This window comes from Macaca mulatta, chromosome 8, assembly GCF_049350105.2.
Source record: "Macaca mulatta isolate MMU2019108-1 chromosome 8, T2T-MMU8v2.0, whole genome shotgun sequence".
Taxonomy (NCBI): domain Eukaryota; kingdom Metazoa; phylum Chordata; class Mammalia; order Primates; family Cercopithecidae; genus Macaca; species Macaca mulatta.
Window position 1 is genome coordinate 11,979,082 of NC_133413.1, and position 25,365 is coordinate 12,004,446.

At 43.8% G+C, this 25,365-nt stretch overlaps 1 non-coding gene across 1 annotated transcript; it reads left to right on the forward strand.

Moving 5' to 3' along the window:
• The first annotated feature begins 657 nt into the window (after positions 1-657).
• Positions 658-761, forward strand: LOC114680448 (U6 spliceosomal RNA). Its single transcript, XR_003732674.1, has one exon. It is a non-coding gene; the product is annotated as a U6 spliceosomal RNA (small nuclear RNA).
• Positions 762-25,365: the final 24,604 nt, after the last annotated feature.

Genomic DNA, 25,365 nt, shown 5'->3' on the forward strand with positions numbered 1-25,365 from the left:
CTTAAAGAAAAAAAAAAAATAGCTGGGCGTAGTGGTACACATCTGTAGTCACAGCTACTCTGGAGGCTGAGGCAGGAAGATGGTTTGAGCCTGGGAGATGGAGGTTGCCGTGAGCAGAGATTGCACTATTACACTCCAGCTTGGGCAACAGAGCCAGACCCTATCTCAAAAAATAATAATAGTAAAAGTAGAACTCAGATATTTGTACACCACGTTCATAGCAATATCATCCACAAGAGCCAAAATGTAGAAACAACTGAAATAGTCATCAACAGATGAATAGATACACAAAATGAATATACATGTATGCAATAAAATATTATCTAGCCTTAAGAAGAAAGACTTCTTATACCTGCTACAACATGGATAAATCTTGAACACATTGTATTACATGAAATAAACTAAACATAAAAGGACAAATATGTACTGTTTCACTCCACCAATGTGAGGTGCCTCACAGGCAAATTCTTAGAGACAGAAAGTATACCATAGGTTACCAGCAGTAGGGGAACAGGGGGGTAATGGGTTATTGTTTCATCGGTACAGAGTCTCAATTTGGGATGATGAAAAAGTACTGGAAAGGGATCATAGCAATGGTTGTATGACATTGTTAATGCACTTAATGCCCCTGGATGTACATTTAAGAATGGTTCCAGTTCTTGCTTCAGCAGCCATATACTAAAATTGGAATGATACGGAGAAAATTAGCATGGCCCCTGTGCCAGGATGACATGCACATTTGTGAAGCATGCTATATTAAAAAAAATAAATAAATGAAATCAGCTGGGCACAGTGGCTCATGCCTGTAATCCCAGCACTCGGGGAGGCTGAGGCAGGTGGGTTACTTGAGGCCAGGAGTTTGAGACCAGTCTGTTGAGAGCAGTCTGGCCAACATGGTGAAACCCTGTCTCTATTAAAAATATAAAAATTAGCTGGGCGTGGTGGCATATGTCTGTAGTCCCAGCTACTTGGGAGGCTGAGGCAGGATAATCGCTTGAACCCTGGAGTCGGAGGTTGCAGTGAGTGAGCCGAGACTGTGCCACTACACTCCAGCCTGGGTGACAGAGTGAGACTTGGTTGCAAAAAACAAACCAAACAAACAAACTCTATATATGTATATATAATCCTGTCTTTTGCAGCAACATGGATGGGGCTGGAGGCCATTATCCTAAGTGAAATAACCCAGAAACAGAAAATCAAATACTGCAAGTTCTTACTTACAAGTGGGGACTAATCAATGGGTACACCTGGACATACGGAGGGAAATACTAGACACTGGGGACTCCAAGGAGGGGGAAGATGAGGGAACTGAGGGTTGAAAAATGATCTACTCGGTACAGTCTTCATCCTTCAAGTTAATGGGCACGCTAGAAGTCCAAATCTCACCGTTACGCAATATATCCATGGAACAAACCTGCACACGTACGCCCTCAATCTATTTTTACAAAATTTTTTCTGCACCCTCAAAAAAATACAATTCTAAAAAGTGTCTATATTGAAACTCTGAATAAAATACTCAGCACTTACATATAAGTTGTAACCATTTTTAAGTGTACAATCCAGGGCCATTAAATACAGTTTAGAAATATAATTTAAAAGATGGTTATGGGGTAAAATGTTGTTATGTTTATTTTAGCATAATAAAAAATAGTAAAAACAAAAAAGCAAATGCGACATTCGAGAGGCTGAAGATAGGAGACAGATATCAGGTAAGAAAGTGATGCCTCAAAATTCTGCTAACTCCGTTAGCCAGCATTTCATGTTGTTTTTTTTTTTTTTTTGGCTGGATCTCAGCTCACTGCAAGCTCCGCCTCCCGGGTTTACACCATTCTCCTGCCTCAGCCTCCCGAGTAGCTGGGACTACAGGCGCCGCCACCACGCCCGGCTAGTTTTTTGTATTTTTTAGTAGAGATGGGGTTCATGTTGCTTTATAGCTTCCAGGTGCCCTTATGTACCACTGTCTCTATCTTTAAAACATCTCTCAGGGATGGGATTGTACACCCATTCACAAATGACTGAAGCTCAGAGATGTTAACTCACCCAGCACCTTATCACTAGTCAGTAGCAGAGCTGTAACTTGAACACATTTCTCTTCAGTCAAAATACTGTGCTTTTTCAGTTTCTGCACAGTCACCTTCCTGCAGTGGTCACCACGCAGATTGCAGAAATGAAGCTCATTCCTAGTACCAGCGAGAAAGGCTAGTGAGCTGGCGATGTGTGCTGGCCCCAAGGACAAAACGGCCTGCACCCCGCACCTGGCCTTACTCTCACCCTCCCCTGGAGGGAGGGCAATAAAGTCTACAGTTGGGTTGACAGCACGAAATGCATTCGCTTTAAAGATACATCTTGACTATAAAATAAACAGACCCCCACCGCTCCCTCCTTAAAGCTTTATGTATTCAGGGAGCTTTTTAAGGCATTGACCTCAAATTTTAATCTTTTGCATGTTCGAAACCAGTACTTCTCTCACAGCCCCATGGCACTCTTTCAAGAAAGCTTTTCCATAGTTTCACATTTGAAGCCAGCATACTTGGCATGAAACCGCTATTTACAAGTATGACGAGTTTTCCCCACCTGGTGAAATTCATTCATATAATTTTCACTTTGTATGTGAGGTTAATCTCTTCAGGGCCCCATTTAGCACAAAGATAACCATATACCTTACACTTTTATGGTTGCAGAAGTCACTACATCAAACCATCCACTGGCTTTTTCTGAGCAAAGCCATGCATCTGTGTAATTAATCTAGACTCTTCTGCCTAAACCAAGCAAGTGCAGCTCTGCCTGTTGCAATCCATAGCAGCTTGAAAGATGGCAGGGAAGGCCCTTCAATTCTGATTTTCAACCCCCAGGTATCCACTCATGGATTTCCCATTGTTCTTGGCATTCCTGCAGTGTGCTGTTAATTAAACTCCCCAAATTGTTATTTCCAGGCCGTGACTGCCTTGAGATGCCAAGAGTGGGTTAAGCAGACTCCACCTACTGACCATCTGCCCTGGATTTGCAGAATGCTTCTCCGGAACAGCAAATGTTGGGTTTCCAGGCTGGGCAGTGTGCTCGCCCAAACACTGCCCACTGAAGCTGGGGAGAGACAGTGGAGCCTTGTGGTTAGGAACACAGGCTCCAAACCAGACCACTGGGGTTTCAATCCTGACTGCAGCACAAGCAAGTTCTGTGACATTGAGAAAGCCGCTTAACTTCTCAATACCTGGTTTCCTCATCTAAAAAGTGGAGATAATAATAGCATACTCACCCTGTAAGTAGTTGGGATTAAGTAGATTCTAATATGTAAAGTTCCAAAAATAGTGCTGGAAGTTGGGGAAGAGCTCAATATAGGTTAATTACTACCACTCTTAGTATTAATAATATATATCTTGATTTACAGAGTAATTCACTAAAATGCAAACCCTCAGACATTCCCTGGCAGTGCTTGTCAAAATCCACGGCTTTAATACTCAAAAGCAATTATGTTGAGTGACATCCCTTGGCCTTCCCCAAATCCTCTTAAATCTTTAGAGACTGCAGCAACTTGGAGGTTAAAGATGACAAATCTCCAGTTGTCAAAGTTTTGAGTCATTTACCTCCACACTTGTCATTTGAAGACCACTTTGTAATTTACAGAAGACTTTCTCTGATGACTCTACCCTGGCAAAACTCTAGCCTCGTGCCATATTGATTCATCTCTAAGGTCTCATGAATTCTGGTGCTCTCTCATCTTTTGCATATGCCTTTCCCTTTGTATAGCATGGCCACCTGGGAACATTTTGACCTTTTCCATTTTCCATAACTCTTCACGTGGCTGTAGCCAATTAGAAACTGTAAAATGTAACCAATTATAAACTGTAAAAAAAGGGGAATGAAAGAAAGGAAAGAAGGAAATAAATAAAGGAATTGCATGCTGCAATGTGAACGAGTGACTTACTCCCTAAAGTCCGCTAGGGAGGTCTGGCTAGGATCCCATGAGCAGTGCAGGTGAACTCCTTCCCAGAGAGCCAAGCCCACTGTGTGCACCCTTGAGCTTGGCAGCTCCTTTTTTCCTTCTGCTACACAAGTTCCCAATTAAATGGCAAATTCTCTTATTTTTTATTGCAAGTCCAACCTCAAATTTTCAAAAAGGCAAATCCATCCTTAGTTGTCCTGGAAGAGATGGTTCTTAGTCTTCAGTTGGAAGAGATGGCTCTTATTCTCTTGGCTTCATGTATGGCATGGTCAGTGGGCGCCCAGCTCTTCTGGCCCTGGCCCTGTTCACTTTGCTGATGCTTTGTGCTGAGACCAGCACCCTCTCAGTGAGCCCAGGCAGGAGGAAGGAGAAGGTCTTGTTCCGCTCCTCAGAAGAGCACTTCGGAGCGCAAATGGAGAGAAAGAGATTAGCTCTTTGACCTCCCAAGCTGCTGCTCTGCTTTTAGGACTTTTGCAATCTGAAGAGAAAGAAAGCACTCCAGGCACATGAGAAGCCCAAAGTCAGGCACTGAGAGAGAAAGCAAATCAGCACCGTGACCTACCTCGGCTCCCAAAATGATGGCTTTGGGATTATGAAGAGCTAACAGTTTTGGACTCCTGATGAGAGAAACTTCTAGAGAAATCATTTTTTTTTTATGCAGGAAAAGTTATAATATAAGGCACTGAGACAACACAAAAGATGCACTTCAGTTTAAGAAAACCCAACTAAAAAAAAAACAAAAAAAAAACAAAAAAAAAACCCTGGACTTTGAAGTTGGATGTGAAGAGTATACTGAATACAAATTTAATGTTTACAGTCTGGGTTTTGGGAACACCTCTCTGGTACCGTTGGGTTGATCATGAGCAAATGGCTTCATCCATCTGGGCTTTGAGTTTTCCCTTTAGATCCCCATGATACATTTCAGTTCTTGCTTTCATTTCCAGCAGTGTGCATTTGCAGTCTGAAATGCTTCTTGTTTTATTCATCGATGTCCTGTCATCTGTTATCCTAGAGTACGCAGAGCATCATTTCTCAGGATGCTGACGGCTCGTCTGAGCCAGGGGTGGTATGGGGGAAGGCGGAGTAACTAAGGCGCTTTATGCTAAATCATCCAGTGCTTTAGGCCTTCAAATAGGCCAGAGTCATGTCTAGTGCTGGCATCACGTGACTAAAGCTGGGAAGTGCCCACAATGAGGACCCTCAAGGTGGCAGCAAGAACTTTCTTTTGCACATGGACTTGTTCATGTGAAAATCACACTTCTGATACCGCCATCAAATCAGGACTTGTGTCTGTCAGTGTTTCAAAAACCTCTGGATGATGGGAGGCCGACACTTGCTTACTAGCAAGGATCTGAAAGTGGTTTGAAATCACTGGAACACATTTTTCAAGATGTTCTGCCTTTTGGGAGATCCTGCAAACAGTAAATAACACCAGAACTAACTGTGCCAAGCAAACATACTCTCACAATTTAAATTGAATTGTCAGCTTTGTGTAACAAAAGTTTAAAATTATGTGTTGCATGAAGAATAAATTTACCCTATTATTTGAGTCAAAATTAAATTAAAGACTAGTTGCACTTACTTTTTAATAGGCTTTTTACATTGTTATGGGATGTCCCTTAGTCATTTCTACCCAAGCCATATTTCTTTAAAGTGAGTAATATACATTTGCTATCTCTAGTGTCCTTGACATTGCCAAAGCACACCATATTTCTTCAATATAACTTTCTTTCCTGGTAATAACAGTTGATCCATCTTAATATTGCTAAAGTTTGGGCTTTCAGATTCGTATGAAGAATGATCTATTTCCACACAGTTTCACTCTCTTTGTTTAATTTTTGGTGACTCTGGCCACAATAGCAAATGCTACAGATACTGCTTCTCCTGTGGTCCAACAAACCCTCTAGAGTAGGGTGGCCAGGTAAAAGAAAGGACTGGGTGTTTCTTTTCTTATTTGCTAGGTCTGACAATCCTACAGCAGAGCCCTTCTAACATCCTCAGACCTCCTGTCTATACCGGCCTCTGCTTCCACCCTCTGTCTCCTCTCATTATCCCCCTTCTACTTGCTCCAGGCTTTCAGATCCCACAGGGCCCCCCTACTGGTCTCCCCTGAGCTGTTGCTTATGTGCTTACTTCTGTGCCTCCCCCCGACCCCCCATCTTGAAGTGCTGAATTTATAAGCAGGGTAGTCGCCACTGTAGAGTCTCGTCTCTAGCCTTGGATAGCTCAGCTTTCCTCTTAGCTTAAGTTCACCCTTGTGGCAATTTCTCCTATGTCTGTCATGTCCATGTGCTTGGCCCTTTACTGAGTGTGGCAAGAGGAAATTACCTTGGCCCAACGCATCTTTTATTCATAATGATGGATGACCAAAGCATCAGGCTGAAAGTAAAGAGAATTAAAAAGCCATCACTCTGGGGGTGGGTTGCTACCATAAAGGAACTTCTTAATGTGAAAATCATGTTTGCAATACCACAACCAAATCGTCCTGTGTGTCTGCAGGCCCTCCAGACAGAGGCCATGGGCTCTGCTTTCTTATTACCGAGTCACTGTTTCATTAAATGAGTTGGACTCAATAGAGTACAAGCAGAAAGCAATTACTTTTTTGTGTGTTAAGTTGAACGCTTCTGCTTTGCTCCTGGATGAAATCCGAGGCAGGTCTTACAGAATTACCAAATAGCCTCATTTCTCAGATAATAAAAATGTCCAGCTTAATTCAAAATTGAAATTTGTCATACAATTTAAACCCTTTTCTCCCCACCAGGTTGGACTTGATACAAGATTGGGAGCCAAGAGTGGGATAGCCACTGGTTGCTTCAACCTCTCATTCTGGCTCCCCCAGAACTGGAGAAGGGTGGGAAGAAGAAAGACACAAAAAAGGGCTCGCCTGGTTGTCACCATGAGTTTGGTGTTAGGCTGATTCTTTCTCCTGCGCAGCACTCTTCTGCGTTTGTTGGAGTCTTCCTCTGACATCTCACTAAACATCGTGGGAATCTCCAACCTGCAATTCTAAAGCTGGGCACTGTGGCTCGTGCTTGTAATCCCAGCATTTTGAGAGGCCGAGGTGGAGGATCACTTGAGCCCGGGAGTTTGAGACCAGCCTGGGCGATATAGTGAGACCGTGTTTCTTTTCTTTTCCTTTCTTTTCTTTTTTCTTTTCTTTTCTTTTCTTTTCTTTTTTTTTTTTTAGACAGAGTCTTGCTTAGTCGCCCAGGCTGGAGTGCAATGGCGCAATCTCGGCTTGCTGCAAGCTCCACCTCCCGGGTTCATGCCATTCTCCTGCCTCAGCCTCCCAAGTAGCTGGGATTACAGGCGCCCGCCACCACACCCAGCTAATTTTTTTTTTGTATTTTTAGTAGAGATAGGGTTTCACCACGTTAGCCAGGATGGTAGTGAGACCCTGTTTCAACAAAAAAATCTATAAATTACCCAGACGCAGTGGTGAGCACCTGTAGTCTCAGCTACTTGGGAGGTTGAGGTGGGAGGATCACTTGAAACCAGGAGTTGGAGGCTCCAGTGAGCTATGATTGCACCAGTGCACTCCAGCCTGGGTGACAGAGTGAGACCCTGTCTCTAAAAAATAAATAAATAAATGTTTTAAAAATAAATAAATAAAACAGGGAAAGTATCCATCTGCCCACTCGCCTGCCCACCCCTGCAGCCCCTGGTATTCTCCTCTCTCCGTGGGGGTGCCTTCATTTCTCAAGCCCTGTCTCTTCTCTGCTCCCTGGCAAGGGAGGCTCCAATCACAATCTTCTCTTTGGGCTTTACCAGTCTCTGTACCCACCAGTTCTGAGCCACACAGGAAATCTTTCTGAGTGATCTCGGAGGCCTCTCTTGCTTTGTCTAGAGTGAGGAGGAAATACCCACGCCGCTTCCTCCATGCGGGCGGCTAGGGTGCAGGTGGTGGGAATGCCCAGCTTCCACCAATCCTCTTCAGACCAATCCTTGCCACTGGTTGCTTCAACCTCCTCCTAAATTCCTAGTCTTCTCTTTTACGTCGTTGAAGGAGATGACCAGAACAAGTTTTGGGCCACCCCTACAAAGATGATCTAGAATCCCCTTGAGGTAGTTTTCAGCTTTGGGGGCCTCACCCAAATTTCAACACAGAAGAGTATCATCTTAATTACAGTTACTGTTTCCTTAAACAACTTCTATAGCATTGAAAAGTCGCTTTTGGATGGAGAGCTTCTAAAATGTAATCACGCTAAATTTTGACTTGTTTTACTCTTAAGTTTATTTCTCGGGAGAGAGAGGAAGCGACACAAAGGATGCTGTTCTGAACCTAATATAAGTGCTTTGAAGGGAACAGAAGACATAATTAGATATGCATCTCATATTTTAAGAAAGGAGATATCGGCTGGGTGTGGTGGCTCACGCCTGTAATCCCAGCACTTTGGGAGGCCGAGGTGGGCGGATCACAAGGTCAGGAGATCGAGACCATCCTGGCTAACACCATGAAACCCCGTCTCTACTAAAAATACAAAAAATTAGCCGGGTGTCGTGGTGGGCACCTGTAGTCCCAGCTGCTGGGGAGGCTGAGGCAGAAGAATGGCGTAAACCCGGGAGGTGGAGCTTGCAGTGAGCCGAGATTGAGCCCCTGCACTCCAGCCTGGGTGACAGAGCGAGACTCCATCTCAAAAAATATATATATATATATCAAAGGGTGAAGGGTGCATTTCAAATGCACCCACAGGGAGAAACTAAAAGGGAAGATGGGGTATGAGGCACTCAGAAATGCAGAATTACAACAAATATTCTAATAAAAAAGCTAAAGGAGCAGGTCTCTGGGAAAAGCCATGCGGTTGTATGTGCTGTTGAGGTGGGTGCTCTCAGCCCATGCGCATGAGCTAGAAAAAGCAGAGCACAGCCAGAGACACAAGCGAAGGGGCAACCGGAGCCTGGAAGGAAGGCGAAACGAGAGCCCAGGCCCAGGAGCAGCTGAAGCCTGCAAGACAGGACGGACGGCACAGTAGTTGGTGTTCAATGAAATAACTCCACTCTGCGCCAGGCTCTGTCCTGAGCCTTCCATTTGAACTTGTTTGATCATCACAGTACCTTGATGATATTATTATCCTTATTTTACAGGTGAAGAAATGGAGGCACAGGCTGGGCACAGTGGCTCATGTCTGTAATCCCAGCACTTTGTGAGGCCGAGGAAGGTGGATCACCTGAGGTCAGGAGGTCGAGACCAGCCTGACTAACGTGGTGAAACCCCGTCTCTACTAAAAAAAAAATACAAAAAGTAGCTTGGCATGGTGGCAAGCGCCTGTAATCCCAGCTACTTGGGAGGCGGAGGCAGGAGAATCGCTTGAACCCGGAAAGCGGAGGTTGCAGTGAGCTGAGATCACACCATTGCACTCCAGCCTGGGTGACAGAGCGAGACTCTGTCTCAAAAAAAAAAGAAAGAAAAAAAAAAAAGAAAAAGAAAAAAAAGAAATGGAGGCGCAGAGAATTAAAGTATCTTGTCCAAAGTTGGGTAGCTGGGAAGAGGCTAAGCCAGAATTCAAACCGAGGACCTCAGGCCTCAGAGACTGCCCTTAACTATTGCCTCGCTGCTTCTCTGTGCATTGGTCCATTCTGATCTCTACCAGGTCTCTGAGCCTCTGAGAGCATGGCTTATGCTTTGCTTAACTCTGTAATCGCAGCATTTAGCTCCATGCCTGGAGTGTGGCACGCACTTCAAGTTCGTGGGGTTGAACAAGTGGGTCTGGTGGAATGAGACTCCTCCTGTGTCTTATTTTTGCCAAAGCCTCCAAACTGAGGGTCATGGGTGATACGTGCCCTCCATATTCTGAAGGGAAAGGTCGGCCACGGTCACCTTGAATCTATACAGAGTGGAACACATGGGTCCGGAACACGTGGGTCCAGCAACCACCTATGCCTCTGACGAGGATAGCGGCTCTTGGAAGAGAAGAAAGATGTCTTCGAAGGGCATGTACAGAACTAGAGAGGGCAGCGTTGCCTTTCTTCTCCTCCCTGCCTCCAGCCCCACTAAAGGTAAGTGAAGAAGGGCGTTGGAGAACCACCAGGTGGGGGCTGTTTGCTGGAAGGGGAAGCTGGCACTCGCTTGCTGGCCAAGTGCGGGCTGAGCTGCCCACACTCGTGAGCCTCCCCCAGGCTGTGACTGCACAGGGCACGGGAGGGTCCCTGGGAGAGCTTGAAATGTGGCCCTTGGGTTTGAGGGTCCTGGAACTGGGGCCTGAAGCAGCCCAAAGGCAGAGAACTGGCTGAGGCCCCCACTAGGCAGGGAGAGAAGAGCGGGCAGCCGTGGGGGTGCCCTGTAATCCCCAGTTTAAAAAAGACCAGAGCCAAGTGGGATGCCTGCCAGAGGGGAAGGAGCCTGGGAGCAGACTGCAGGCAGGGAGAGCTCAGAGGCACCCTAAGAAATAATCTAAAAGCCCATGGCCTTTGTTGAGGATGGTGTCCTCATGCACAGCCACATAGATCTGAGAGAGTTGTTTGTCAGGAGGTAGGGAGCTGTCCCTAAAGAATCCACAAAAGGGTCCCATGGGAAATTTCCAATATGTGTACATAGGCAATGAGAGAAAGCATTACACAGCTCAGAGCAAACCACAGTTGGCTGAACCACAGGTCCCTGGACCAAACCAGGAGCAGGAGAGAGTAGGTTAGAGGCAGGAAATGTGGTTGGGGGAGAGAAGGGAAAAACTTCTATTGGATGAGAAAGTGAAGTTTTGGTTTAGATTATACTGGACTGGCTGATATCTGAAAGTTGACCAGACCTCTTTAAGTTCTGCCCAAGATGTCACCAAGCTGTGGTGAAGGGACAGCTCAGTCAGCTCTCTAGAGGCCATGGTGGAGAAACACAAGGCTATTTCCTGATGTGGCCGAGCACACCAGCCTTTTCTGTCACCGAGTGCACAAGGAAGCCGCAGGCAGGTGGGTGGGTAGCAGAATGTTAACAGGTAACTGCATTTCCCCAGTTCTAAGACACAATTTTCTTTAAAGAGAACATTTTGATGTTTCTGAAATTCAGTGCCCTATAAATCTAAGTTCACATGTATTATTTTTCCTCCAAAGACATTTTTACAATTTATGCTGTCTTAAAATATATCACATCTTAGGATGGAGACTAGTTTGTAGTGACAGAGCTGATGAGAGGCTTTATGTTTCTTAAAGTGCTCTCGCTGGCATTATTGCAGGTTGAATGTCACTCTCTGACCTTCCTTGTTCTTGTCCAGCCTGGGTAGGAAAAGGCCAGAATAGGAGTGAGCAGGGTTGGCCTGAGGTTGTGGGGTAGAAAGCACAGGGTACTCACGCCCAAGTTCTTGGCCGAGGATGTCCAGGAACCACAAGATTACCCAAGATTTTGAGTTCCAGTGGTGAGGTAGGGCCAAGAATATAATCTGAAGTACAAGGTTGGCAATATAGGATGTGAAAGTGAGTGAATCAGGAGAGATTTGTAAAGAAAGATACAAGGGAAGGAAGGAAGGAAGTGAGGGAGAAAGGAAGGAAGGAAGGGAGGGAGGGAGGGAAGTAGGAAGGGGAGGGTAACTGCCTTCAGTTGAATTCATGGAGAGAAAGAGAACTGTTAAGGGGACTAAGAGGATACAGAGAGTCACAACTACACAAACTTAGACAAAGGAAGGATTTTATACATGAGAAAATTGAATCCTATGAAACGTGTACAAGCAATGTGTACAAGGTTACACGACTAGTAAACAACAGAATTAATCAACTTCAGTTTTTCTTCAATTTTCTCCCCTAATGAGAAAAAAAAAGTGTCCATAATGAAAGGGGTAAAACAAAGATGCTTAGAAAGAAAATACAAATTCATATGGCTAAAAAAAAATAGTAAGAAAACATCTAGGCTGGGGGTGGTGGCTCAGACCTGTAATCTCAACACTTTGGGAGGCTGAGGCAGGAGGATGGCTTGAGCTCAGGAGTTAGAGACTGCCGTGAGCCATGATTGTGCCATGGCACTGTAGCCTGGGCAACAGAGAAAGACCCCGTCTCTAAAATAAAAAAAAAAAAAAAAAAAAAGAATCTGAGAGTCCACAAAAGCAAATAGTAACTTCATTTTTTTATGGGTGCAATATTAATCTCATTTTCTTCGTAGTGTTAGTATCCTAGCACATTAAGGGAATTCATAGAACAAAGCAAATTTGATAAAGTTCCTTAAAAACAGGGAGAAATACACAAGTTAAATAAAATACAGTTTGGAAAATTCCTAAGTGATTAAAAACTCACACCCAAAGAGAATAAGCTGTACTGTGAATGAATATTAATAAGTCATTGTCCAAAGGAAATGAACATTTATTTATTTCTCTATTTATTTCTTTTCACTGCCATTAAAGTTCTTATTAATGATTCAAAGCAATAGAAAAAAAAATCCTGGTGGAATTATCTAACATTTTTGCCACGACCGTGGTTATTCGAGTTAGTAACATGTGTATGACCTTTATTTGTGGGTGAGAATAACTTGGTTCCTTGTTTGTGAAGAACAGTGGTTAGTAGAACATTTTTATTTAAACCTTAAGTCCTGTTAGGTGATGAGAGCAGGTGTTTCATGCTGCAGGTACTACCTTTTTCTCTTCCAGCTCTTCCGGTGGTATATTATGGATAATGCTTCATAGTCATAAAATTCTGACAATATTCAAGATGTCACTTAATCACTCTCCGTGTCACAATCAATCATCCCCTCTAGCTAAACATACTGGGTTCTTTCAAGCCATAATATGTTGTGGCACTTAGACCTTTAACCTTCTGTCTATCCGTGAACATGGCCTGGTTTACCAGTGTTGCTCTTAAGATGTGACACCTAATTATCAACTCCAATTCTCCAGATAAGGTTCCTTAAAAACAGGTAGAAATACACAAGTTGTATTAAAAGCACTTAAAAGCACAAGATGATGATGTCCAGCCTTGATCTAGAAACTCTTCTTCTATTAAAACAGTCTGAAATCGTACCATTTCTGTAGTATGTGCTTCATGCATCTGGCACTGACTGAGTTTGTAAGCTGAAGCTCTCCAGTCTTTTTCACTTGAACTGCTATTAAAACAAGTGTTCCCCATCTTGTCCCTACTGATTTCCTAGAAATAGAATGGCTAGAAATTAATTTCTGTTGCATTTAACTTCTTAATTTTAGTTTAACACACCAGCTAAAAATTTTTTAACTTAAATGTATCATTGGTATATTAGTTTAGCACAAGTCATCTTCATTCATTCAACAAAATCTTGAGTACCTACAATACACTGGATATGTCATAAGCAATAAATCTTTAAGATATGAGGTTCAAATATTTATAATCCACCATAGAACCAATATATTTGAGAAGAAATAACCAAGGAATTCTAGATAGCTGGAACCTATTCCATACCTGCAGCACGTTTCTCTCACAGCATCAGTGCATCAGGGAAGGCAGTGGAGCTTCCCCTGGCTTTCTGCCAATTCAGCTCCCAATTCTGCTTGCTTCAGATGTGATTAGATTCACATTTTCTTCGTAGTCTAAACAAGCTCTTCTTTTCTCTTTACCCTCAGAAATTAGATCTTCAAATGTTTTCAGTCCTGTAAGATTCCCTGGATTTACATGTCAACTCTCATCCCTCTGATGTTGGTGGCTTGAACTTTTCCCCCTTCCACGAATTCATCACTTCTACATAGGAAACAGTCGGGTATTTATCTGGGGCATGGTAGCAAGAGTAAATTTCTCCGAATGAGAACTGGTTTTTCCTAAAAATATCTGTGTGAGAGAAAGTCAGTCATGCTACTTCTCCAAGCCTCGGCTTCGTTCTTTGTCAACAGAATGTCATGATGACAGGCTTAACAGAATCATTGACTCGTCCTGTGTGCTAGGGCATTACAGTGTACTGGTTTGGGATGCTCCTGTAGAGGGCCCTCCTTGTGACAATGAAAATTCTTGGTTTTGCAATCAGGACAGGGAAGAGAAAGCTTGGTAGAAGAGTTCTGCTGGCTACAGTGAAGTTCTGGCTTTAGACTGACTCTGAACCCTGCAAAAATGGTCTGTGTACTCAGCTTTGAATCATTCATTTTGAAAACTGTGGCCCCTTTCAGAAAAGTGTCTTTTGAAGGAGACAGGGGGAGAAAGAAGGAGGGATACTTCAAGTGTGTATGTATGTGTATAATCCACATAAAGAAAAATTATTAAAGTTGAACATGTAGTTATACAGAGAACATTTGTATAACCACTGAGAGATCGCTTTGTAAAATAGAATTTAGTTTTAGAGTACTTTTATTTATTTATTCATTCTTTCATTTATTAGAGATGGGGTCTTGCTCTGTCACCCAGGTTGGAGTGCAGTGGCATGATTATGGTTCACCATAACCTTGAACTTTTAGGCTCAAGATATCCTTCTACCTCAGCCTCCCAAGTAGCTGGAACCACAGGCACATTCCACCATGCCTGACTTATTTCTTTTTTATTTTTTTGTGGAGATGGGGTCTCGCTATGTTGCCCAGACTGGTCTCAAACTCCTGGCCTCAAGCGATCTTTCTACCTTGGCCTTCCAAAGTGTTGGAATTACAGGCATGAGCTACCACACCTTCCCTGAGTAGCTTTAGATTCACAGCAAAATTGAGCAGAAGGTACACAGATTTTCTATATACCCTCACCCCCTAATCCCGCAACCTCCTGGATTATCAACATCTCCCACCAGGGTGGCACATTTGTTAAAATCAATGAACCTATATTGACATCATTATCACATAAAGTCCAGAGTGCTCGTTAGGGTTCACTCTTGGTGTTGTACATTCTTTTTTTATTTTTATTTATTTTTGTTTTTATTTTTTTGAGACAGAGTCTCGCTCTGTTGCCCAGACTGGAGTGCAGTGATGCATTCTCGGCTCACTGCAACCTCCGCCTCCTGGGTTTACTGGGTTTAAGTGATTATCTTGCCTCAGCCTCCCAAGTAGCTGGGATTACAGGTGCCTGCTACAACGCCAGTCGATTTTTGTGTTTGTAGTAGAGATGGGGTTTTGCCATGTTGGCCAGGCTGGTCTCGTACTTCTGACCTCAAGTGATCTGCCCACCTCAGCCTCCCAAAGTGCTGAGATAACAGGCATGAGCCACTGTGCCTGGCAGGTGTTGTACATTCTATAGATTTAGATATATGACATGTGTCCACCACTATGAGACCTTTTTTAAATTGCTCAAAATGCCCATACTGAAAGTTCAACACCACAGAGGGCTCACTGATCCCAGGATGTCAGCTCGCTAGAGCTGGGGACCTAGGTCTTCTGTCCAGCTGATTCCTCTCTCTCAAGCCTGGAAAGTATAAGTAACCACTTGTATGCTTGGCAGTCCTGCCTTACCCTGGCTCCCACGGAGGCCAGATGGAAAAACCTTCCAAAGGAGCAGGAGAACAAGAGCTCTTTGGGGCTCTGGCAGAAGGTGCCTTCCCCTCTGAGAAGAGGGGTCACTGCAGTCACTGTAGACTTCAGTCAGGAGTCCAGCCCTGCCATCTGCCTGGCTGGAAAGACCAGCCTGGAAAGAAATTGTGAACTAGGGAAACTCATCTTTGGGGCTCCTCTCGCTGACTCTTAACACCCCCTACCACTTTTCCCATTAGCTACCTAATTGTCTTCCTAACATTTGGATGACAATCCAGATTCCTCCTGCTACACAGCAACCCCAAGTGAATGGGAACTCAAGCTTAGCTGGTAAGAGTTTAGACAGTAGCAGTCAGGGAGCACCCTTTCAGGTTCGAAGGAAAGAAGCCATGAAGTTGGAGCAACAAGCAAAAGAGGGGAAGATTTTCCTTGGGCCCCTCTCTCTCTGCCCTTCCCCAGGAAAGACTGCAAGATCATTGTGATGCACCAAACTTCCAGTCCAGCTGGCCTGCCGTGGAGTGATCAGCCCTCTCCATTCCTCCAAAACTGGTCACAATTTGAAATTCTGTTCAAGTACATGGAAACACAACTTCCAAGCAAGTTCATTAAGCAAACAAACAAACAAACAAAAAACCAAAATGTGAGTGTGCTACTGGTCATCCCACAGAGACTGCAACAAGGTCAAGGATAAATTTTGTGAGCACAGAGTTCACAAGACACTTCCACGTAAGTGCCAAACGTGACTCACTGGCGTCATCATTATCAATGACAATTTAATGCCATGCCTTTTTGGAAGAACATTCAGCATATTACAAAGATTCTGAATTAATGTCTAGAATTATAAAATGCTATGGAGAAAGCCAAGTGTATGTTTCATCTCTAGCTCCTGTGGCTTTCTTAACCAGCATCCCTCTACAGAAGCAAGGACGAATGGGGGAGTCACATTCTCTCTCCTTCCCTTGTTCCCTCTAACTAGTTGTGGTTGTCCTAAGATGCCAGGGCCTTCTCTCCACTACCAGTGGCGAGTCTGAGAGTGTTCAGGTTCAAAGCACATGGCGTCTTGATGGGCATGCCAGCTGGAGCCAGACTGTCTGGCTTCTAGTCCCAGCTGAGTTCAACCCTCCGTCTGCCTCAGTTATCTCAACTGTGAAACAGTAATAACAATACAACATCCCAATAGCAAAGACTTGGAATCAACCCAAATGTCCATCAGTGACAGACTGGATTAAGAAAATGTGGCACATATACACCATGGAATACTATGCAGCCATAAAAAAGGATGAGTTTGTGTCCTTTGTAGGGACATGGATGCAGCTGGAAACCATCATTCTTAGCAAACTATCACAAGAACAGAAAACCAAACACCGCATGTTCTCACTCATAGGTGGGAACTGAACAATGAGATCACTTGGACTCGGGAAGGGGAACATCACACACCGGGGCCTATCATGGGGAGGGGGGAGGGGGGAGGGATTGCATTGGGAGTTATACCTGATGTAAATGATGAGTTGATGGGTGCTGATGAGTTGATGTGTGCAGCACACCAACATGGCACAAGTATACATATGTAACAAACCTGCACGTTATGCACATGTACCCTAGAACTTAAAAGTATAATAATAATAATAATAAAGAAAAAAATAAAACCATTGAAAAAACAACAACAACAACATCCCTCATGGAATTAAATACATAAATATTATTTCCTGCCATGCTTTAATCAATCTTGTCTTCTCATCACTCATCTGAACAGCTCTTATTAAGGCTGCTGTAATATCCCAACGGAAGTTTGTCAGGCCTCATCTTATTTGGCCTATCCACAACACTTGACATAGTTGATTGTCTTTTTTGGAGCACTGCTTTGCTTGATTCTCAGAATAACAGTGTATTATGGTTTTCCTTCTGCCTCATTGGTTGTATCTTGATCTCTTTTTCTTTATGATTCCTCCTCATTTTCTAGACATTGGCATGCCCCAGAGCTCAGTGCTGGGACTTCTCTTCCAAACTCACTCAACACTCAGTTCATCTGTCTGGTCTTGTGATGTGAAATGCATCTAAGCCCACCTTAATATTCCTAGGCTGGACTCTGCCATGAACTGCAGACTAACCCAATGCTTCTCTCAAGTTCTCAAGTTATATCTGTCATAAGCATCTCAAACTTAATAATATGCAAACCCAAACTCCCATTTAACCTCTTCTCTAAATAGCTTCTTGGGCAATTTCTCCCATTTCAGTAAAAATCAACTCTATTACTCTAGTTGCTCAGGAAAAAGTCCTTGGAATCATCACTGACTTCTGTTTTCCTCTTGTGTACTACATCCAATCCATCAGCAGATCCTGTGGGCTCTACCTTCAAAATGTAACCAGGTACTGACCCCTTCTCACCACTTCCACTGTTAATACCACAGGGTCAGAGCCACCATCACCTCCTGCCTGGATAATTGCAGTAGCCATTTAATTGGCCCCCTGATGTCCCAGTCTATTTTCAACCCAGCAGCTAGAGGATGCTTTCATTTTATTTTTATTGACAAATAATTGTGTCTATTTCTGGGGTACAATGTGATGTTTTAATATATGTAGACACTGTGGAATGATTAAATCAAGCTAATTACAATATCCATCACTAGAGGAGGCTTTTAAAACATGTCATGCCTATGCTCATAATTCTCTGGTGTGCTCCCTGTCCAACTCAGGGTAAAAGCCTATGCCCTCCTAGAGGCCTGCAAAGCCCCACCCAAACTTTCTCTCGCAGCTACCTCTGGTCTCATACACCACTCTCCTTGTTCACATCACTCCTTCCTTCTTCCCCTCCCCTCCCCTCTCCTCCCTCCCTTCCCTCCTTCCTTCCTTCCTTCCTTCCTTCCTTCCTTCCTTCCTTCCTTCCTTCCTTCCTTCCTTCCTTCCTTCCTTCCCTCCCTCCCTCCCTCCCTCCCTCCCTCCCTCCCTCCCTTTTCTCAAGTATGCGAAGCTGCTTACACCTTGGGGTCTTGGTTTCATCTGGCTGATTTTGTCCTGGCTTGCTTGTTCACTTCCTTCAGGCCCCTGCCCAAATGCCACCTCATCAATAAGGCCTAAAAACAGCAATATCTGCCTCCTGCATCATCTGTTCCCTTCAACTGCTTTCTTTTTCTCCATACGACTCAATACTACCTGGTGTTCTACCCATTTTCTTCTTTATTTGTGCTTTGCCTGGAAACCCCCAATAAAGCATCATCTCCACGAAAATGGAGGTTCTGTGTGGGTCATCGCTGTATCCCCAGAGCCTAAATCTGTGCTTGGTATACAAAAGTCTTTCAGAAAAATACTTTGAATGAATGAATGAATATATGAACAAATAGTATTTAAAACATGGGGGCTGGGCACGGTGGCTCATGCCTGTAATCCCAGCACTTTGGGAGGCCAAGGCAGGCAGATGATGAGGTCAGGAGACTGAAACCATCCTGGCTAACACAGTGAAATCCTGTATCTACTAAAAAAATTTGAAAAAAGTAGCTGGGCATGGTGGCAGGTGCCTGTAGTCCCAGCTATTCGGGAGGCTGAGGCAGGAGAATGGCATGAACTCAGAAGCAGAGCTTGCAGTGAGCCGAGATCGCACCACTGCACTTCAGCCTGGGCAACAGAGCGAGATTCCATCTCAAAAAAACAAAACAAAAAAACATAGTAAACACCCAATACATTCTTGCTGGGTGAATGAATGAATGAAAAGCATTTATAGCAAGATTTGACCCGTAAGAGGTCAAGCACTAGATGAATGAATGAATAAATACCACTTAGAAGTGGCAGGCACATGGGGAGCACTCCAGAAATACTTGTTGAATGAATGAAATAAAGCATTTAGAACAGTAGCAATACATAGTGAACCTTCAGTAAATTTTAACATTTACGATTCCAATGTCGAAATTCCATCATCAAGGGGTACCACTCTCCCTCACGCTCACAAAGGATAAAAGAAGCTCCTAAGTCAGTGCTGAGAGTAGGGAGGAGGGGAAAATGTAGAATGAATAGGAGCAGGAGGCCCATCCCTGGGAACCTGGGGAGGGATGTCCAGGAGGTCCCAGGACAGGCCCTGGGAATGAGAGGGCCTTGAGTGGGCTCACAGTCTCTTGCATTTCCATCCTGAAGCTTCCACAATTCTTGTCTATTCTGATTGTGGAGCTCTGAATATTTGGGGATTAACAGTATAATCTGCTATTCTCAGATGCAACATTTCCTTACCATCAAACAGTTCCCTTCCAAGTACAGCTTAAGGAGCACAGGAAACGGAGGTAACTACCACAATGGAAAACTTCTATTTTGTCCTTGGTCTTTGTGAATTCCATGCCATCCTTCAGGACATTACATTTTCTACCCTGAAATTGTGTAACTGGGATGCTTGAGTTTCCAAAAAGTGTCACAACTGCTTCACAGATCTATCAGCTATTTGCTTTTTAGTGTGAATTAATGTCCTCGGCTTTCTCCTCCAAACCCTTTATTGATACCAGCCATAACTCAAGAAGGAGGGGTTTGCTTGGGATGGGAGAAAGATTAAGGGAGAAATTTTATCATCCGGTTGCCGGGGAAAGAACAGTGAAGGCATTTTTGCAAATACATGGGCCTCAGAATAATACAAGTTAAGTTGGTTGGAGAGTGGAAGTTCAGGGGTGAGGGTGAGATCAAATGTAAATTTCTTCCAAATGAAAACCAGGCAGTCTCCATATTGACTGCAATCATTGTGTGAGGCCGAGAAACTCAACTCTCACAACCCTATTCCAGGGCAAGGGTTTGATGCTAATTCGGCTGGGCAACTGGGACCCAAGGGAAACCTCCCTGCAAGCGTTCCTCTAAACTTCTTTTTTCTTTTTGGTCCTTTGAAGGATCTCAGCTTACAAGGCTATGTCAGTACTTGAGCAATCCCAATGAAGCGTCTGAGTGTCCAGTTCTCTGAGGTCCAGAATTGGCATCGATTCCATGAATGCACTGGCCTGGCAGGCATTTGTCCTCCTCCTTCTTCCTTGCATGGAAATTTTTTGAATTTTGTGGGTTTGACACATTAACTCTGCAAATGCTGACTCTTATCTATAAGGAGCACTGCTGCCTCCTTGCCTAGAATTTGCAGCCACAGGGATGAGTTTAGGAAGCATTTGCTTTCCTCGCAAAGACCAGGGGCTAGGTCTTTCCCAGGGAGCTCCATGAGTAAAATTACAGGAACCAACTTTTAAGAAAACTCACCAAGGGAAACTTGTAGGTTAATAAATCAGAGGGGGCTTGTTTCTAATATTTGTTTGTAGATTCTCAATTACTCAATGGATAATCTGTAAGATCAGAGAAATTTAAAGCAAAAATTATAAACTTCCAGGGCTGCTTAGAGATCTGTGATGCACATTTGGGATCTCAGGATCTGTCCCTGTTTGGAATATCAGGAAACTTAAAGTTATTAATGTACATCATCGATGTCCAGTCCTTCTGTCTTTTCTGCAATGTTCCAGCCATCTTATCCTTAAGCTACTTGCCATAGGAATAAACTGTCACCACTGAGGTGACCAGTCCATCCTGGGTTAACTTTACCTCTCAGAAAATTCTTTATAATTGGCAGTAACCAGTAACTCCAATTAATAAATTCAGTTTAAAAAATTAAATATGATTTTTGAAATGACAGTCGGGATAGCCCTAACTACACCCTAGTTTGGTTCCTGCAAATCCGTGGAAGTCACTGCTGATAAAAGTGAAATCCCATGGCCATGAAAGTCGCCACCAATCCTGCTTTATACACTGTGGGCCTTTCCAACAGATAGGGCAATTTGACTTTGTGAGTAATGCTACTATTGACAGCTACAGATGATACAGTGCTTACCCACAAGATGGGCACTGTGTGTGTGCTGGCACCTAAGTGGATCCCCTCATTCCCACAGCAGCGCTGTGAAGAGGATGGTGTTGTCTCCACGTTGTAGATGAGAAAACTGAGAGGTTAGGGTGGTGGTATGAGTCAGTAGTAGGGCTGAGAATTGACGCCTGGCAGGTTTCTTTTGCAAGCTTCTGATTTCCGCGCAATGTCTCCTCTCAGATGAACCCTCTCTCTAGCCACTCCCTGTGGGCCCAATGGCAGAAGTCAAAGAAGAGCGCCCGGCCAACCATGGAGCCACCCAAACGAGCCAGTTCAGGGTCATTCCCTTCTGATATCTCCTCAGCTTAATGGAAATGCAATTCCAACTATCAATTCCTAAAAGGGATTTCAGGAAAGTACTAATAGTCAATGACATTTCTGGATTCCCTTAAAATCTGGGATGCATTTATCTTTTATATAACAATAACTTACATAATCACAGAATCCCAGAATTTCAGAGTTGGTTAGGACTTCGCACATCATCTAATTCAGGCTTCTTCCTGATGTATCTGTTGGGAATGATTTCATAAAGAGGGAACTGAAAGTTCTTTTTTTCTTAAGAAGTGAATAAATGCGAGTGGCAGGCCTAGAATAGTTGCTTTGCTCTGCAGCTCCTTTGGGAAAAATAAGAGAACCTGAAGTGAAGTCCTTGGCTTCGAAGGTTTGAAGGGTGGAAGACAAATACTAGAGCCAAATCAGAGCGTTCTACTGGCCTCCCGTGTTCTCTGGCTCAGTGTACTCATGGTCCAACTACTGCTATGTAGAGAAATCTCCCTGTCATATAGATTTCTGTTAGCTACCTGGGACTAAGAAGGCAACTCACCATTTCCCAGCTTTTTTTCCAGAAGCCATAGAGGACAAAAAAGGTGGAAAGTCTCTACTATATGAGGCTGATATTTTCAAGAACCCAAACTGTTGGTCTGTTCTCCCATACATTGAGCTGCTGTTGAGCCCTCATAGGTTAGTCACTGTCTCTAAGCCCCAATTTTCTTATCTTCAAAGGGAGAATATCAAATATACCTACCTCCTAGGATTCCCATGAGGATTAAATAAGAAAGCCTTAGTAATCTGCTTAGAAAAGACCCTAGCGGCCGGGCGCGGTGGCTCAAGCCTGTAATCCCAGCACTTTGGGAGGCCGAGACGGGCGGATCACGAGGTCAGGAGATCGAGACCATCCTGGCGAACACGGTGAAACCCCATCTCTACTAAAAAAATACAAAAAACTAGCCGGGCGAGGTGGCGGGCGCCTGTAGTCCCAGCTACACAGGAGGCTGAGGCAGGAGAATGGCATAAACCCGGGAGGCGGAGCTTGCAGTGAGCTGAGATCCGGCCACTGCGCTCCAGCCCCGGCGACAGAGCGAGACTCCGTCTCAAAAAAAAAAAAAGAAAAGACCCTAGCACAGGTTAGCACTCGACTAAATAATGCCTATTGTCATTCTTATCACTCTACTGGCTGGTGACAGAGATAGATTAAGGACGCATTTCTACATAAAAATGCCTTATATTTGCATTTTGATTGGTCTTTTAAATTTTCTTTAATCATCTGTTAGTGCCTGTTTTCTTCTAATTCATGCCATGGGTATTTAAGGCTTTTGTTGAAACTGAACTGTTTGTAAGTGTGTCTTCAGACCAATATGGGAGGTAGAGAAGGGGAGAATGTAAACAAAGGAATGGAGGGATTTTTGCCTTTCTTCCCAGATACATAAGCTCAGAGGGAAAAATATCTTCACTGCCTTATTCTAGGAGGAAACTTTTAGAAACTCTCTGGTTAGTTTTATCAATGATCAGTTACTGATTGAGAATTTAATGTGCTTAATCTCTGCGTACATTATCTCATCCAATCCTCACAACTGTTAGTTGAGATAGATTAATTTGTCTCATTCTCTGGATGGCTTTCCCAAGATCACCTACTTGGCATATAGCACAGACAGGCTTTGAGCCTATTTTTATCTCACCCCAAGGCCCAGGCTCCTAACCACCATGCTATACATGTTTACAGAAAAGCCAGTGGATCTATGTCCTGTCTTAAGGTTCAGCCCAATGAAACTGAGAAAAAAAGTAGGAGTGTGTCATTGTGTTATTTTCAGAATATCCACTCTGGCAAATTTAGGGATCTCTGAAGGAGGTCAGAAGGACTGGGTAATCTCTGGGAAATCTCTGTAAGAGCAGGGCTTTGACAAAGCAGTGTTGCAACACAATTGCTCTAAGAGCCCAACTGGGTAGTTTCTGGGAGCAGTTTCTAAGGGGGGACTCACTGAGAGGCAGCTGAAATGGGTTAGACGTAGCCTCCAAGGTTACCCATTGCCAAGAATGCCTCTGTCCTGCCATCTCCCCAGCATGCAGGGCCAACCACGGGCCCACAGCCCTGATCTCCCTCAATCCTTCAAATCACTGCAAATAATAAATGATAAAAATAACATTTTACAGGAGCAAGTAATATTTTCTTAATCTTACATTTAGACTAAATAAGTCTTGAAAAGTATTATTGAAAATGATATCAAATACTAGGTTTTTTATTTCAATGTTTCTTTTAGATTCAGAGGGTTTATATGCAGGTTTGTTACCTGGGTATATTGTGTGATGCTGAGGTTTGGGGTAAGAATGATCCTGTCACCCAGGTACTGAGCATGGTACCCAATAGGTAGTTTTTCAGCCCTTGCCTCCCTCCCTCCCTCCCCTCTCTAGTAGTCACCAGTGTCTATTGTTCCTATATGTGCTCAATGTTTAGCTCCCACTTATAAGTGAGAACATACAGTATTTGGTTTTCTGTTCCTGCATTAATGCACTTAGGATAATGACCCCCAGCTACATCCACATTGCTGCAGAGAATATAATTTCATTCTTTTTCATGACTGCATAGTATTCCATAATGTGTATATCTATTTTCTGTATCCAATCTACCATTGATGGACACCTAGGTTGATTCCATAACTTTGCTATACAAGTTTTTAAGAGGGTGCTTACTTTGCAAACTCAGCTTTAAGACAGACCCCTGGCCCATCCCCCAAAGTCAATGCTATATAGAAATCCTAGAACTGAGCCAAGATGAAGAACATCAAGAACAGAAAGCTTTGCTTGCTGTCTTAAGAATATGGGGCGGCCAGTGCTGTAATCCCAGCACTTTGGGATGCCGAGGCAGGTAGATCAAGAGGTCAGGAGTTCCTGACCAGCCTGACCAACATGGTGAAACCCCGTCTCTACTAAAAATACAAAAATTAGCTGGGCATGGTGGCATGTCCCTCTAATTCCAACTACTCAAGAGGCTGAGCCTGGAGCAGGAAAACGGCTTGAACCTGGGAGGCAGAGGTTGCAGTGAGCTGAGATTGCACCTTTGCACTCCAGCCTGGGTGACAGAGCGAGACTCCATCTCAAATATATATATATACACACACACACATACACACTGGGCACCCAAGCAGAGATATGGTCTGCTATGCAAACTGGGGGAAATAAGATTCTGGCAGCAACTAAGTGTAAATATTGAAAAGGCATCTTGAAGTGACAGTGTGTTTGGTCTGAATGCTCTGTGCTTCCAGTAGGTTCCCCCATGATGTCTTATCTTAGGGTTAACCTCTCTCTAGCCACTCTCCAGGGACCCTGCAGGGTTGAAGGGTTGATTTTCTTCAATTCTCCAGACCAGCCTTTTAAAAATAAAGGTAAGAACTGGATGAATAGAACATTAACAAAAATGTTTGGGAAGGATGTACATGGATATGGAGTTAGAAACAAGGCCCTGTGTGCTGATGCCAATATATTTTCTAGATTGCACTTTTAGTCTCTTATGTAGATGTTTGACTCTGCTGTGTTCTTTCCCCTCTCCCTCCTCATGTGGAGAGAGAGGATAATCTCTGAATTGACCTTACCTAGGGATGGCTCTTGTTGAATCCAAGGGGAGAGTCAGTGGCACAGCCCAAGGCGGGATGAGTGAGAAGCAGGAGACATATAACTTGTCTACAGACCCAGTGCTCAGGGGAGGAGATCCCAGTGGTCAGAGCCTGAATTCAGGTCTTACAGGTTGGTAACTCATCTCTTTCAATGGGACAAATGTGAATACTATAGGGCAGTAGATTATCTATAAGTCTTTTAATTCCAGAAATCTAAATGAGGCCCCTAAAGGTGTTCAGAAGATCCTTGTAAACAAGGTAAGACACTAAAAGAAAGACTGGCATATAGCTTTAAGAGTTGGGAGAATCTGCTGCAATGCACAATATGCAAGTGTTTCTCTAAACAGAGACCAGCATGGTGTGCTCCATGAT